The sequence below is a fragment of the Prionailurus viverrinus genome, chromosome B2 (assembly GCF_022837055.1).
Source record: "Prionailurus viverrinus isolate Anna chromosome B2, UM_Priviv_1.0, whole genome shotgun sequence".
Lineage (NCBI taxonomy): Eukaryota > Metazoa > Chordata > Mammalia > Carnivora > Felidae > Prionailurus > Prionailurus viverrinus.
Genome location: NC_062565.1, coordinates 90076799 through 90094814, shown reverse-complemented (window position 1 = coordinate 90094814; position 18016 = coordinate 90076799). Strand labels below are relative to the sequence as shown.

The 18016-nt window shown below is 38.9% G+C and overlaps 1 pseudogene; it reads right to left on the bottom strand.

The window, feature by feature from the left end:
- Positions 1-810: 810 nt before the first annotated feature.
- On the bottom strand, positions 811-1100 carry LOC125166543 (60S ribosomal protein L37-like; annotated as a pseudogene).
- Between the last annotated feature and the right edge of the window lie 16916 nt (positions 1101-18016).

Genomic DNA, 18016 nt, shown 5'->3' with positions numbered 1-18016 from the left:
ATTCTCATTCCAGTATAGTGGCTAAGAGAGTGGCCAGAAAGATTTGTCTGGTTGACCAGGAAGGTGTTACAGAGAAAAAATGGTGGCATGAGGTGAAGTCTGAGAGAAGAGGTTGATGAAAAAGGTCAAGAATAAAATTACCGTAAAAAATTAGCAGGTGAGGAAATATGAGGTATTTATAGCAAGTAAATATGACTCTCAAGAAATATGGAAAGACAAAGGACAAAGGGAAGAAACAAGAGAAGGAAGTAAAGAATGAAGAAGCAGTGATAGGAAATTCTGTGAGGGGAGCCTGGGTGATTCAGTCAGTTAGATGTCCAACACTTGATCTTGGCTCAGGTCATGATTTCACAGTTTGAGAGTTGAAGCCCCACATTGGGCTCTGCACTGGCAGCACAGAGCCTGCTTGGGATTCTGTCTCTCTCCCCCTCTCTCTTTGTCTCTCCTCTGTTTGAGTTCTCTCTCTCTCTCAAAATAAATAAATGAACATTTAAAAATAAATTTTAAAAAAAAGACATTCTGTGAAAGACACATCAACAGGTATAGGAGGTTGGTAAGCCATGTCTCCTTACCTAATTCAGACCTTCCCACTGAAAACAATCAATGTGCAAGCAGAATTTCTATTTAATTGAATTATTTTTGAATGTATGAGAGGGGTTTACCACTTAAAGTCGTCCTTTTGGTAAAATGTACTTTTTTTTTAATGAAGAATCACTCAGTAATTTATCTTTTGCACTGACACAGATTTTCATCAATTCTTTTTTTTTTTTTAAACCAGAACATGTATTGTGTGACTAATCATCGAAATCCTTAAGATGAACTAGATAGTGCAACCACTGCCCTCTTGGGTTTAGGTGTTGTTCCTTCACAGAATCCTTGCCTGAATTTGAGGTACAAAATTCTTGGTGCCTCGTTGGACCGGTCCCAGGGGTATTTCATTATTTAGCCTCGGCACTTCAACTATACTTTTTCTTTCATTTGGCAGGATCACCACATTTACCACAGGTAGACTCCTGAAGGTAGCAGGCCTTAGGGCCACAGTGGCAGCACAACGTGTGCATCTTACTGCAACACTTTCCAAATGACAACCCCTTCGTCATCTTGTTTTCTGCATTGGAGACCAAAGAGCTCGTCAATTCATTGTGTTGGAAATGTGGGACACTTGTAATTTTACTATTCTTTCTGAATTTGGAGCCAAAATTTCAAAATTATTTTCCCAGAAATCCTAAAATTTCTTGAAATCTTACTCTGGTTGTTTAGCATAAGGAAACTGACACTATCTAATCCATTTCTAAAACCACTAAATTGCAAACAAATCCTCTTAAAAGTTAGAAAGATGTAACATTTTCATTTAAAAATATAAATACTATTGGGGCATCTGGGTGGATCAGTTGATTAAGCATCTGACTTCGGCTCAGGTCGTGATCTCATGGCTCTTGAGTTTGAGCCCCAAGTCAGGCTCTTTGCTGACTGTTCACAGCCTGGAGCCTGCTTCAGTTTCTGTGTCTCCCTCTCTCCCAGCCCTCCCCACCTCTCTCTCAAAAATAAACATTAGAAAAAAAATTTTAAATATAAATACTGTCCAATTAACATAAATACTGGAGACAACCTATGATTTCCAAAAAATCTTTGTGGAAATACTTTTCCAGTGTATTTACTAGCCCCATCCCCTGAAAATAATTTAAATCTCTCATTTCAAGTGTTTTTAATTAATATTATGTTCTAGCTCCCTTAGGAAATAACTTTTGAAATATAAAATGAATTATGTCACCTAGATTAAAACAAGAATCATTTTTGTTTTTTTAAAACAGGCTTCTGAGTATAAGCTACAGCTGCAGTAATCTTTTGCCCAACCCCCCCCCCCCCCACCTCAAAAATCTTCATAGATATCAGCCTTCAGGAAAGTTCCTCTATAGCAACCTGTGGCCTGCTCACAAACCTTAATTAGTTTGAGAGATCATGACATAGACCCTCTTCAAACTGGATAGGAGTGGTAGCTCTCTGCAGAGAAACAGAGCAAGCTTTTGTACCAGGTAATTTAAGGAGCAGCAACAGGCTAATATGTAGACAAGAGAGGGTAGAGCATGTGGTGTGGTTCTCAGCAGAACGGCAGGCCTCTAATGAGGCCCAGTAGTGGATAGCAGCTGGTAAACTTGGGGCTCAAAATAGGAGGCTCGGAGGGCCTTTATTTGCTAACAAAAGACTGCAAATTGCTCAAAGGCCTGAGGAGGCAATGAGAACATGTTCATATGGTGAGCCAGCATATAAAATTTTGAAAACAAATATTACAATATATGAATTTACATTGCAATGAGAATCAGAAGGGTTCCATGATTGTGGACATTTCAGTAAGAATAGGTACAAAAGTTGACTATTAAATTTTGTATAAGAAAATCACCACCTGCTCTCTGTCTGTTCTGGAATACCCAGACTGAAATGCACGCAGTGAGTGTTGTAACCATTTGTATGGCCATGCCGTGCATTCTGTCTGCAACCCCAGACGAATGACAATGAAAGCATGATGTGTTTTATAGAGTGTTACAAAATTAATGGAATTCATGCATGATGGAATTAATTCCCAGATACTCAACAATAAATTAATAATATGACAATCATATAAACCAGAAGAGAAAGCTCAAATCTCTTGTGATACAAGCTGGAGACCAAGACTGACCCATACCTTAAGGATTGATCCTAAACAGGTTCTTGTAGATCCTTTGCACAGTTTGTTTTTGAATAGCTAGCATAAATCTCAGTAGTTCCACAGGCTGGAAAGCACAACCAGGGACTCCCAAAGGACAACCACCCATATGAATACTAAATACATACCATTTGGTTAAATATTGAACTTGTTCACTTGTCATTTCCAAACACCACTCTGAGAAATCTCAGAAGTTTGTTTCTACAATTCAGTGTCTCTTGAGAAAAAAATTTTCAGTGATTAAAAAAAAAAAAAAAAAGTACCAGTATAAGCAGTAATCCTTTAAGTAAAGGGAGAGTTCTTCTGGCATCCATTACAGATCCAAAGTTGAAAGGAGAATCAGGCTTAAAAACATATGTCACAAGTCATGCTTCTTCCATTCTCTTATGATAATCTGAACCTCTCATTAATTGCAGAGAAACCCCCTTAGCAATTTCTAACACAAGTCATAAATGCAGGGCTTTATTATTCTGTGGACATCTTTGAACCATTCTAATTGTGATCCCTTGATTTATAACTGGGGGTTGTTTTTGACTCACATTTTTCCCATCCTCCTCACGTCTTCTTCGTCATGTTTTTCCAATCCTTCATCTGAAAGATGTCTCACTTTGTAGTCATACTTCAGTTCAGATCACACCATCGCAGCTCTGGATCAGTGTTGAAAGGACAAGCTACTACCTGCCCAACTTGGTCCCCATCTTGTTGATGGAGTTCAGCTCCTCCGTGCCTCAAACTCTATATTAACCAAGAGCCTTATTTCCTGAAGATCTTTCTAACTTCAAAGCCTTCCGCCAATCATTCTCAAGTCCACACCTGGTATTTCCTGCAAGCATTACTCCCCCAGCAAACCTCCACTTCTTCATGGAAGTTCCTCATCCCGGCTCCAACTATCTCCGTACCCTGACTCATACCATCTCCCAGGTAATTGTTTCCTCATTGTTGCACACGCATTTTGGTCCCTATGCTAGACTGTGGGCAGAAAATGAATTTTCTGCTGGCACTCAATTTAACAAATGTGTATAGAGAGCACTGAATGAATCAAGTACAATGTTGTTAATTCCTGGTAATCCAGATATGCACATTTGAAATGCACGTTACAACCCACATATCAGATATAATTTTTTTTTAACGTTTATTTATTTTTGAGACAGAGAGAGACAGAGATGAGCGGGGGAGGGTCAGAGAGAGGGAGACACAGAATCTGAAACAGGCCCAGGCTCTGAGCTGTCAGCACAGAGCCCGACGCGGGACTCGAACTCACGGACCGCGAGATCGTGACCTGGCTGAAGTCGGACGCTTAACCGACTGCGCCACCCAGGCGCCCCAAGATATAATTTTTAAAGTTTCTTCCTCCTCTTCTTGAACAGGTAACACTAAACAGTTACCTTGTATTTTTTTAGTGACTTAGACACTTACACCACTAATATATGTTTTGTGTTGTCAAATACACAGTGTCCTACTATATTGAATATAAGGCTATTTGTCCTGACATTACGTATTGATGGAACTACAAAAAAAATTTTTTCAATAAAGTTTCTTCCTCCATTTGGGATGATTCATGCCATAGCCCTCTGTCCATTGGAGAATATAACTACATTTATCCAAACAATGACTAATTCCTTCACCTCACCCAATATGTACACATACACTCAACCACTCTCTCTCTCTCTCCCCTCTCCCTCAACTATACAACTCGTTAAACCATATTCATTGTTCACAATATTACCTGTAACCACCTCACTAGAAATTGTCTCCTCAGCCATCGGTGAATAAGGTAAGTATTTGACCAGCAGAAAATGTGAGCAATAATTAACTTAGGGGAAGAGGCTAAGGACGTGTAGGTTCACTCTTTCCTCTTCACACCATGTACTCCCTGCCCAGGCAGAGACTGACTACATTCCTGATAAATCTTGGTGTCCATGACATATCATGAGGAAGAATCCTGAGATCCAAAGACAGTTTATTGTTATAAATTGTGTACACAGAAAGCTGATATTTCCAACTAGGATATTTTTTCCTGTTTTCACTCATCATTACTACTACAAACACAAATTCTTATTTATAATTATGCCATCGTAAACTGATAAGACCCTTTGTTTCTGATTTGCTTTAGCAAATGGCTGCAGAAGCAGAGTCCACAAGCCAGCAAGTGTCCCTTGGCTGCCATTTCAGACCCAGCCCCCCACCACCCACTCTCCGTCAACACAGCCCTCTTCAAATCCTGATGAGCTGAGCCCATCAAAAGTCTCCAGTGTATGATGCTCATTCAATTACAAAGTCCATTCGATGTTATTATGGATCATAATGAAAATACCTGCCTCGGGCTAGAGGAGTGGTCTGGTCAGAAGTGAGAGAATAGGAGCCACTCGGCAGGGGCCAAGCAGAGCACCAGGCAGCCAGGGTTGGTGGCCCTAGGGGTCAGCCATTTGTCACAACCTGCAGTCAGTGAGCTTCTGGCGACATTACCTAACCACCTACACACCACACCACAGTTCCCCTACTGACAGATGGAGCCCTTGGTTAAAATATTCCTGGGCTTTTGGTAAAAAGAGTTATGCTTGGTTTTCACATTAGCAATTTGGTTTAACCCATAACATGATCATTTCTAAGACCGATTTTGCTCAGCGATAGTCTTTTAATGCCAAATTTTACTAGAAAATCCCAAAACTAATGAGCATGACCACAGAGTTATTAGCTTTTACTCCAGTGATAAGGATAACACTCCTTGCAGACATCTTCTGTGTGTATGAGTGCTCAGACCCCACTTATACTTGGAAATAAGATTGCTAAGCGTACTCTTACTCATATACTAGTTAGAAAACCCCATTGTGTATACCACAATTATCATTACTTTTTCAATTTATTTTCTTCCTAACTGGATAAGAAACTCTGAAGAAGGGGACAAGAATCACCTCTTGTTTTGCTTATCAACACATGCCCAGCCCCAAAGATGATGCCTGCCCATGAAAAAGGATATTTGCTGAATAAATAGTTACACTCTGTAAGTGACATATTAACCTCAACCTCATTGCTTATTATCAGGACACCTGTGTCCAGCATTTGGCTATAAGGCAATGATTCTCAGTGTTGCTTAGCTTAGAATCTAGTAGAACAAATCATCACCAGAAACTATACCTTCTTCAACTATATATAGAGAGAGACAGAGACAGAGACAGATGCACACACACACACACACACACACACACACACACACACACACACACAGAGAGAGAGAGAGAGGGCAATTAAAACCAGGAAAATCCCAAGGCAATAAAGAATCTCACCCATGCCACTTCAGCCTTCTGTATTGTGATCTTTTTAAATGTTTTCCTCCTTGCTTCCTTTGGGTCTTCACAAAGATAAATTGTTCTTGCCATCCTTTAGGAAGTTATCCAGCCTGAGTTGAGTCTATGTGTGAATACATAGACTGAATACAGAGATGCATCTCTGACCTTTTTTGGCCTCAAAGTTCACATTTGGCAATACCAAAGTCCTTGTAATTCATACCTCCATGCCTTCATCCATAATCTTTCCTCTGCCTAGGAAACCTACCCTTAATACCATCCCCCTCTTCATTTGTTACTTTACTCTTGTCCTTCAAGTCACAAGTCACTTCCTCCAGGAAGCCTTCCTTGACTGCCCTATGCTGGATATGGCAACCCTACTTATACCTCTCATAGAACACTGTGCTACCTTTATCATCACATACCACATTACATTGAAATGATCCATTTATTTGCCTGTAGTCCCCTAGATTATTAACTCTGAAAGTGTAGGGACACAATGTCTTATTCTTCTAATGTCCTCAGTTCCTAACACAACGCTGGACAAAGGGTAAGCTCTTGATAAATGTGTAATGAACCAATCAGACCAATATCCCTTGCTTAGGAAAGGCAAAGATAGTAAGGCAGGGGCACATCCATGGACAATACGCTCACCTGGAGAAGCGGCTGGGCATGAGTAACAAACAGTGAAGTTGTGGTAAATCAGGGTAAGGCCAAAGAGGTTCTGAAGGCCCCTTATGGGCAATGAGATTCTGAAGGGAGCAAGGAAGAGGGACAGAGGACAATGGCCCTGACTCTTTTTTTAATTAATTAATTAATTAATTACTTTTAAGTAGGCTCCACATCCAGCATGGGGTTTGAACTCACAACCCTGAGATCAAGAGTTTCATGCTCCACCGACTGAGCCAGTCAAGCATGCCGGCCCTGATCCTTTTACCCATTGAAGATATGAGTTCAGTCCAGCACATTAAGAAATTAAACAGACTGAAATGTAACCAATTCAGAAAAATTCATAAATAATAAGAGGCTAGTATCGGAAAAAATGGTCACTCAGATTACATAACTAACTTGTCAAAAAGAACATGTTCTTACCAAGGAAGACCCCTGGGCTGGATGGACTACAATAAAACCCTGTGACATCTGAATTTTAAGGCACATTTTCCTGGTTTTATCGCTTTTTGTTACTAACTGGGTGACCTTCCATTTGGAAGATCTGGTCGGTCTATCAAGAGAGGTAAATAGTATCCCATTTTCGGTTTGTCCACCTTTACTCACTGCTGTAGTCACATTCTTGCTTCTGCACTAAAATCTGCATTAAAAGATTCTATATCTCTCCCCCATTGTCTCTCTCCCCTGCTCGCTCTCTAAAAACAAACAAACAAATAAATAAATAAATAAATAATTTTTTAAGTTAAAAATAAAAAAAAATAGGGGTGCCTGGGTGGCTCAGTCTGTTGAGCGTCTGACTTTGGCTCAGGTCAAGATCTCACAGTTTATGGGTTCTGACCCTGCATCAGGCTCTGTGCTGACAGTTCAAATTCTGTGTCCCCCTCTTTCTCTGCCCCTCCCCCGTTCACGCTCTGTCTTTCTCTCAAAAATACATTTAAAAAATTGTAATATAAAAAATAAATGTATTGGGGCACCTGGGTGGCTCAGTAGGTTAAGCATCCAACTTCAGCTCAGGTCATGATCTCACAGTTCATGAGTTCGAGCCCCATGTCGGGCTCTGTGCTGACAGCTTAGAGCCTGGAGCCTGTTTCAGATTCTATGTCTCTCTCTCTCTCTCTCTCTCTCTCTGCTCCTCCTCCATTCATGCTCTGTGTCTCTCTCTCTACTTCAAAAATAAATAAAAACATTTAAAAATAAAATAATAAAATAAAATAAAAAATGTATTAAAAAGAAATGGCCTAACCCAAAATTCCCAAAAAAATTATTCCTTCAATTAGAAATTCCAGCAGATGTTAATAAATAAGGTAACTTGTAAATAAATTTCAGAAACACTGAATTAAATATAGACAAACAGGCTTCTTTACTGCAGGACTTCTTGGAGTCTTAAGTTAATATGCATTATAAATCTCGAAGACAATAATGCCTTATGCAGCATTTTGCCAGCATATTTGAAAACCTTTTTCATGACACCTACTTTGGGATGCCTATGATAAATCTCTTGAATGCTGACTGGATATTCCTGAACCAGTTGGTCAGTAGCTACTAGTCCATGATAGAAGAAGTAGATATTGGTTCCTAAAACTATAAGCTAGCTTCACAGCTCTCTGTCCCCATACAGTACATGATAACCCTGGGCAAGGTCTGCTCCCAGCTTCCCAGAAACCCACAAAGAAGTGTCAGTTGCCAAGATGAATCAGCTGTAGTCCAGCGACCTGCATCCTTGTGCAGGAGGAATGGAAAATTAAGAAATGCAAGTTGAACACACTATCGTGTCAAAAAACCCCAAGGAAATCTTGACAAATATCTATTATCTCATCATCCATCTTTGGACTAGATTGAAATATCAGAGGAAAGCAAGACTGTACCAGAATTTTAAATAGTCATCCAGTTTTATTCTAAATGGAATTAAATTGAAATTATGGGTCAAAAGTGCCCTATGGAAAATTGAAAATTATGGGCATATAATTCCATTGGGAAGAAAAGACGAAGGAAGGCAAAACAGCAGCGCTGAAAAAATCACAGCCAAATTGTAGTGCAAGTTTGGAAAGCTGGCCACCAGGACCCGGAGGTAAAACTGGGAGATGAATTACAGTGGACTGTGTGATTTTCCAAGTGCTGCCTCACAAAGACATCCCTTGTAAGAAAAGCAGCCACTGGTGACTACACATAAATTGCCCCATACTGTAGGGCAAGTGACCCTACACACAGGCGACAGCTACTGGACTGGTATGGAGTTAAATCCAAAACTGGTTGTCTCTAGGCCAGGCACAGTGAAGAGGCTAGGGGAAAGCCTCCTCTCCTTTGCTTTCGAAATCTTTCAGATGGGAAATCCCACCTTCCTATGGAAATGCCTCTGACTTTGAGAGAAGCTACTTGAGCTGAAAGGATATAGGTGTGAATGCAGAGATTTACCTAATTGTTCTATTGTATTCCATTCTATTCTATTTCAATTCAAAGTCTGGAAATTCTCAATAACATTTATTTATTTCCTCCATTCAAAATGTTGGTAAAATGCAATTAATTCTGTTTTCATAACTAAATTCCCAGTTTTCTCATCTTCCCTAATATGGGGTATCTTTAAAACTATTATCTATTGGGGTAGGGGACATTCTTGCATCATATAGTTTCCTATTTATTCTAAAACCAGATAAAATTTGTAAACTCAGTTTCCCAAAAGTTTTAGATTCAACCATTGATTCCAATCTTCTATTCTTTATCAAGCTTGAAAATAGCTGTTCTGCCCATCTAGGTTTGGGTAGAAGATAGATAGCCAAAAGAAGCCAGAAGTCATGGATAACCCAGAGCCGTACATGTGTTCCATTTTTCCTAAAACTTCAATAGTCCATGAAGTTATTCTCCAGGCTCAATCTGGTCATTGATACACGAGGTGAGATGGTTATAACACCACATCAGTGGAAGCCAAAACCTGATTCAGTGTAACTTAAAATAAAACATTGTTTGTAAGACTGTTAGGATGTCCTTGGAACCACAGTAGAGGGGACGGCCATCTTGCCAGCGCAACCCAAAGAAAAGCCCCTAGTAGCTGCCAGAAAGAATTGGAAGTCAACCAATCACCCAGCAACAGCACGACCTGAGGAGGAAAAGGCCCACCAGGACCTAAACCCGGAACCGCTGCAGCTTAAAAACCCCACCCCACCACACATGTGTGCGACTTTCCTGACTCCTCTCTCTCTCTCCCTGAGTCACCGAACCTCGCCCGAGACCTTAGTTCCCAAATAAAGCCTTTGACTGCTAAAATCTTTTAGCCTCTGACTCCTATCTTTACCCTGTCTTACGCCTGACCCTAACAAAGACAACCTGTATTTTTTCACATCTGTAAGGACCATGATAATATGCCGCCTAATATTCACCTTTTAAATACTTCCTCCAAATTTATTGGAGCCATTCCTCAATTTTCAAACACATTACATTGTGATACAGGCCTGCATGAAAAAAATCAGTCACTTTCTCCAGTGAGGCTCTTTAATGCTAATTCATTTCAAAAGATTACATAAAAATACCTATATGACTCAAAAAATTACAAAATGTTGCCAATCTTCAGCCTAGTAAAAGCACACACTTGCAGTTCGAATATGCCTTCTCCTCTTCTGGCCATGAACCAGTTTCTACTGTTGGAAGTCCGCTCCAAGTAGCCTTTTGTTTGTTTGTTTGTATCTGCCAGAGGCAAGGCCAGAGGGCTGGGACTATAAAAGTATCTCCCATTCAGAAGGAAGCCCTCAGGCCTTTGTGCCAGTAGCTGTGCAAAGAAGCTTAAGTAAGTGTGGGAAAACAGCAACTGTGGATCAGAATTTGCCATAAGGCAAGACCTAACACGGTTTTTTTCTGGTTTTCCACAGACAGATGGAATAACAGCATAATAGATGTGGGCAAAGGGTCTCCTGAGCTATTCTTTCAATTGTACACACACAACAGAGACAGTAAAGACACAAAGGGACTGTACTTAGGAAGGAAGTGTCTCCTTCAGAGCAAAGCCGGCTATCGTTCATTATTTTCATCAAAAAGTCTGAAAAGAGGTTTGATGCAAAATGCTCTGATGCTTCCTCCTCGAAGGTCAGTACATTTGTTTCTGAGGGTCAAATGTGCTGCATGGTTACCAGTCTTCACTCTCCGTGCAGCAGGCAGCTGGGGAAAGGACAGCCAAGATTTTCGTAAGGCTGTGTCTTAGCACCACCTTAAGTCCTAAATCTGCCCCTTGGAAAACCGGCTGGATATCAGCCACTGGATATCACCAAAGCAAAGGACAACCAGAAGAGCCTCAGGAATGGATTCAGCCACACCCATCCAGCTGAACCATATTTTTACAAAGCATTAAATTGAACTGTCACTCAAAATAAATGGGAACAAGAAGGTCAGAAAAATTCCTAAATATTTTCTAACATTGTCTCACCAATTAATTTTTTTTAATCAAATCATGACTGTCGAACAACTGAAGAAAGAAAGATAGCAGAAAAGAGACACTTCTTTCCAAATGACTTAGACAAATGGAATAAGATTGGCCATGAAAGTATCATTGTTGAAGCTAAGAGATGGATACATGGGGCTTCATTATATAATTTTGTCTATTTTTTGTACATGTTTGAGATTTTCTATGATAAAGTTTTTAATTATATTTGTATAATTTTTCAGTTTTTCAAACAAAATATAGCATTGTTATAGTGTTATGCTCATTTTAAAGATTTTTTTTTTTTAATCTAGGGGCGCCTGGGTGGCTCAGTTGTGTCCAACTTCAGTTCAAGTCATGATCTGACAGTTTGTGGTTTCAAGCCCAGCATCAGGCTCTGTGCTGATAGCTCAGAGCCTGGAGCCTGCTTCAGATTTTGCGTCTCCCTCTCTGTCCCTCCTCCACTCATACTCTGTCTCTGTCTCTGTCTCTCTCTCTCTCTCAAAAATAAACAAATGTTAAAAAAATTTTAAGATTTTTTAAACCTAAAGTTAAGACAATAGTCTGATGAAAACAAGAATCTGCTCCCAAATACACTTATTCCCATAAAATAAGTTGCCAGCCGATACCTAAGAGAGAATAATGTAACTATATTGTCCTGTTAAAAGGTTTTAAAATGATTTGTGGAGTTTTCCCAAAAACTTTCTAAGTTTTTCTAAGCAATATGATCTTAAGTCCAAATCTATGACATGGAAAGGAACTAAAAATCACCATATTCTATCCACTAAGAAGCTCTGCTTAAAATCACATGTCTCTGAGAAAGTCAACCTGCTCTCTAGTGTCCACTAATATAGACTGACACATACCAACCACATTTCAGAGTAATTACAGCCCGTTCTCAGCGTATGTTTAAATTCAAAAAGAAAAGTTTTCTCTTTTTCTTTTTTGCCAGCCTACCTCTATATGTATATACATACTGTGAGTGTGGCATATGTAATCCTTTTTTTTTTTTTAATTAGACTTTCTTCCATCCTTATTGAGGTATAATTGACAAATAAAAATTGCAGGTATTTAAGGGATACAACTTGATGTTTTGGTATATGTGTACATTTTAAAATAATCACCACAATCAAAACCAATTGTGAAGGTTATTCAGCAGTAATATTCAAGCACAAAAGATTTATTGTAAACCCTTTGAATATTTTTTTCAAGCAGGTTCCCCTTATGTCATTCAACTGAAGAAAACGCTTATGATTTAATGTTACCAATATATAGTACATCTTTGGACCAAGAACCAAAATAACATGGCTTTAAATAAAACTAATAAGACAAGATTTCTGGTTAAGCCTAAAAGTGATATTTGGAGAGAAGTACATCATAGTTCAGGAAAATGGCTGGATTGTTTTTGTCTATGTAACTGAAAGCAATGGAATAAATAAAATTGTTTCATGAACAGGCTGTGGCAATTTTTAATACACCAACTTATAACGAAGAGAGACATCTTCTACCTGTTAAGAACAGGAGGTAAAAAATAAAAATTACCATTTGAAAACTTATCAACATTAGGAAAAAATGTTTACAATCATCGACACAATAAACACATTGTGTCCAACAGGGCAGTAGGTGCTCAGTAGACAGACATCACAGAGATAAAAGCCGTGTTCTCCAAACAAATGCATTTGACAATGAAACATCTGTAAAGTGACCATTGGTGCTCTCTTCATTAAAAGTAAAAAGTCGGGAGGAAATTGGAATGTATTTTCCCTGACAAGTTCCTCATTCATTAGTACGAAACTTAATATCTTAAATTTCATATGTCAGAGTTCTATGATTAATATTTAAATTCTAAGAGTTAACAGAATTTTAATAAGGAATAACATTTCTTATCTATTAATAACAACTCAAAATATATAATCTATTTGGCTTCTTGATGTACTGCCTATATTTCCTCATAAATAGAAACTGAAAAGTATGCACATCTGTTTTCATCATAATTGATGTCCCTTATTCATATTATACTGAAAACATCTATATCTGAGTATCATTCTCAGCCCCCTCACATCTTGCAAAGAAGAAAGGACTAAGAAGTGGTCAGCCTAGTAGCTCCCTGCAACAATAACTCCCCTTGGATCCAGGGGGAGTTTAGAGGAAACAGTAATAGATGTGCCACTCAGCCACACAGCATCACAAAAGTAGTAATTACCTACAAAACCTGCTGCTTCCCTCTCTTTTCTGTTTTCCTCTCCTGACATTCCCCCAAGTGGTGTGGATGGTGAAATAAATAAGCCTCAGTGAGACCAAGGAGAATTGAAACAGAGTTATATGCTGACATTTGAAAAAGAAAAAGAAAAACAAAGTAATCTGAGGGGAAGTGTTTCCATTATTGTTATAGGAAATATAAAAATAGATATAACTAAGTACACATTAGTATTTAAGTTGAACATTAATTTCCTTTGGTGTGGTGTGTGTGCTCCACTCTATTGACCACGGACATCTGATGAAACCCAAATTCCAGAATGCTGCTCTAGTTGCAACAAATCTAAGAAACAGCTTTCTGTACAGGATTCTGGTACATCCATATCATTCTTCTCCCAAAGAATGATAGCTCTGATTCTTAATGATAATGGCTATTTACTGACAGGTTTATAAATATTAATGCAGAATCGCCATATGAGGAAGATACTATTATTATTCCAATGAACACAATGTTATTACATGATGTGACAGGTAGAGTGTGGCATCACCCAGCTCTTCCTGGAGGGCACAGAGGACAGGGGAATGTCCAGAAGATTTACCTTGAGCTGAGACATGGAGGATAAGTCAGAACTCAACAGTTAGACTAGGGTGTGTGAACTGCATCCTGTCAGAGGGACAGCATGTGCAAAGACAGAGAGGTTTGGGTAATTACTCACAGCTACAAGAAGTTACATATGACTGCAGCAGAGGAGAGCCATAGGGGCAGTGACTAGAAATAAAATTTTTAAAAATTCACAAAGACTTCGGTCTACCAGGTTAAGACATTTCAGCTTTATGCTTCAGGCACTGGTGAGCCACTGAGGGACTACAATAGATGATGAAGTTTGCATTTTAGAAAGATCATTCTGATAGTAGCTTAAAGGATAGATTTGACTGAAACCAGGTTTAAAACAACATAAGCTGAGAGGTTAGTTTAATAGTCAATCCAGAGTAGAAATAAAGAGGGTTTGACTAAAGTAGTGGCTGGACAGAGGAAAGAGATATTTAGGACAGAAATTAGAGAAACTCTATATTAATAATAATACTTCAAACATGCTCATAAAACACTTTTATATATATTGTATCACTGATCCTTACAACAATCCTGTGAAATAAGTAGGGAAAGTATTATTATCTCAGTTCTACAGATGAGGAAACTGAGGCTCAGAGAAGCTTCAGTGGCTTGCTCAAGTTCCCATGGCCAGCAAGCAGTGAATCTGGGAATTTATGTTGGCTGGTTCTAAAGTCTCTTATACACAAAACTCAAAGGCTTAATGAGAAACTCTCTAAACAAAGAGAAACAAACAAACAAAATCCATGGCATTAGAATTGCTCACGAAGGGGCACCTGGGTGGCTCAGGTAGGCATCCAACTTCGGCTCAGGTCATGATCTCATGGTTCATGAGTTCAAGCCCCATGTCGGGGCTGTGCTGTCAGCTCAGAGCCTGGAGCCTGCTTCAGATTCTGTGTCTCCCTCTCTGTCTCTGCTCTCCCCCACTCATGCTCTTGCTCTCAAAACTAAATAAACACTTTAAAAAAATGTTTAATACTTAAAAAAAATTTCTCATCAAAAAATTTATGAAAAATTATGTTATAAAAAGTGTGTATTTTCTCACAGAGTAGAATATAAAGATCTCACTGAAATTCCAGTCCAAACTTTCACTAACTGAGCAACTTCCTGAGCTTCAGGAAACTTCTTCAAGAGTGTAGTTCAAAAAAATGCTCCACATCACTCATCATCAGGAAAATATAAATCAAAACCACAATGAGATACCACCTCACACCTGTCAGAATCACTAACATTAACAACTCAGGCAACAGATGTTGGCAAGGATGCAGAGAAAGAGGATCTCTTTTGCATTATTGGTGGGAATGCAAGCTGGTGCAGCCACTCTGCAAAACACTATGGAGATTCCGCAAAAAACTAAAAATAGAACTACCCTACGACCCAGCAATTGCACTACTAGGCATTTATCCACGAGATACAGGTGTGCTGTTTCGAAGGGACACATGCACCCCAATGTTTATAGCAGCACTATCAACAAGCCAAAGTATGGAAAGAGCCCAAATGTCCACTGATGGATGAATGGATAAAGAGGATATGGTATATATATACAATGGAGTATTACTCGGCAATCAAAAAGAATGAAATCTTGCCATTTGCAACTACACGGATGGAACTGGAGGGTATTATGCTAAGTGAAATTAGAGAAAGACAAAAATCATATGACTTCACAAAAATCATATGAGGGCTTTACGAGACAAAACAGATGAACATAAGGGAAGGGAAACAAAAATAATATAAAAACAGGGAGGGGGACAAAACAGAAGAGATTCATAAATACGGAGAACAAACTGAGGGTTACTGGAGGGGTTTGGGGAGGGGGGATGGGCTAAATGGGTAAGGGGCATTAAGGAATCTACTCCTGAAATCATTGTTTCACTATATGCTAACTAATTTGGATGTAAATTTTAAAAAATAAAAAAAAAATTAAGAAAAAGAGTGTTGGCACAAAAACAGACACATAGACCAATGGAATAGAATAGAAACCCCAGAACTAGACCCACAAACATATGGCCAACTCATCTTTGACAAAGCAGGAAAGAACATCCAATGGAAAAAAGACAGTCTCTTTAACAAATGGTGCTGGGAGAACTGGACAGCAACATGCAGAAGGTTGAAACTAGACCACTTTCTCACACCATTCACAAAAATAAACTCAAAATGGATAAAGGACCTGAATGTGAGACAGGAAACCATCAAAACCTTAGAGGAGAAAGCAGGAAAAGACCTCTCTGACCTCAGCCGTAGCAATCTCTTACTCGACACATCCCCAAAGGCAAGGGAATTAAAAGCAAAAGTGAATTACTGGAACCTTATGAAGATAAAAAGCTTCTGCACAGCAAAGGAAACAACCAACAAAACTAAAAGGGAACCAACGGAATGGGAAAAGATATTTGCAAATGACATATCGGACAAAGGGCTAGTATCCAAAATCTATAAAGAGCTCACCAAACTCCACACCCGAAAAACAAATAACCCAGTGTAGAAATTGGCAGAAAACATGAATAGACACTTCTCTAAAGAAGACATCCGGATGGCCAACAGGCACATGAAAAGATGTTCAGCGTCGCTCCTTATCAGGGAAATACAAATCAAAACCACACTCAGGTATCACCTCACGCCACTCAGAGTGGCCAAAATGAACAAATCAGGAGACTATAGATGCTGGAGAGGATGTGGAGAAACGGGAACCCTCTTGCACTGTTGGTGAGAATGCAAATTGGTGCAGCCGCTCTGGAAAGCAGTGTGGAGCTTCCTCAGAAAATTAAAAATAGACCTACCCTATGGCCCAGCAATAGCACTGCTAGGAATTTATCCAAGGGATACAGGAGAACTGATGCATAGGGCCACTTGTACCCCAAAGTTCATAGCAGCACTCTCAACAATAGCCAAATTATGGAAAGAGCCTAAATGTCCATCAACTGATGAATGGATAAAGAAATTGTGGTTTATATACACAATGGAATACTACGTGGCAATGAAAAAAAATGAAATATGGCCTTTTGTAGCAACGTGGATGGAACTGGAGAGTGTGATGCTAAGTGAAATAAGCCATACAGAGAAAGACAGATACCATATGGTTTCACTCTTATGTGGATCCTGAGAAACATAACAGGAACCCATGGGGGAGGGGAAGAAAAAAAAAAAAAGAGGTTAGAGTGGGAGAGAGCCAAAGCATAAGAGACTGTTAAAAACTGAGAACAAACTGAGGGTTGATGGGGGGTGGGAGGGAGGAGAGGGTGGGTGATGGGTACTGAGGAGGGCACCTTATGGGATGAGCACTGGGTGTTGTATGGAAACCAATTTGACAATAAATTTCATATATATATAAAAAAAAAAAAGAGTGTAGTTCAAACTCTTCATTCTCCCATGTCTTGTTAGAGGTGGGAGGCACATGATTTGAAAAGCTTAATGCTGGGCTCTCTTGTATTTCCCCAGGTCTCAAACTTTACAATAAATGTGAAAATAGTTTAACATGCTATTACTTTTTAAATTCTATTTACCTTACCCAAGCAAATCTTTTGCATATTTGTTAACAAGTCTGACCTCAAATAAACACACAGAATATATTATACACAGGCACTGATTTCCATCTTTGAAATATAACATTTAATATACTCACATTGTCATCAAGCTCTTCTATGTGCAGTATTTTTGCCATAAAGGTTAAATAAAGACACAAAAGACAGCTATTTTATATTACAATCAAATGATATATTTTGAACTGTTTTTCAGCCTTTGGGATTTATTTCCCCTCTTTTACTTCAGTGGGAAGGGGGGCTCTTCTCACTTGGTTACAGATTTCCTCAAAAGATGGGAAGAAGGAATTACTTTTTCTTGTCTCTATTAATCTCTGTGTCCCACCCATCAAGCACAGTGTTTGGAACAGATGATAAGTATTTTATTTAACTGAATTTAATTTTCCCAATATTCTTTTCTGACACATGCTTGTCCATAGTAATCATTATCCATGGAAAAGTACCGGCTTAAACTAACAGTAAATATTAGTTATGTTTTATAATTTTCACCTATGTAGTAAAGATTTACAAAGAAAATTATATATACGGTCCCTTTCTAAAGAAGAAAAAAATCTAGATTAATAGCAAACCTATAATATAATCCTTGGGCGCCACAGCATAGAGGACACCCAGTACTCCAAG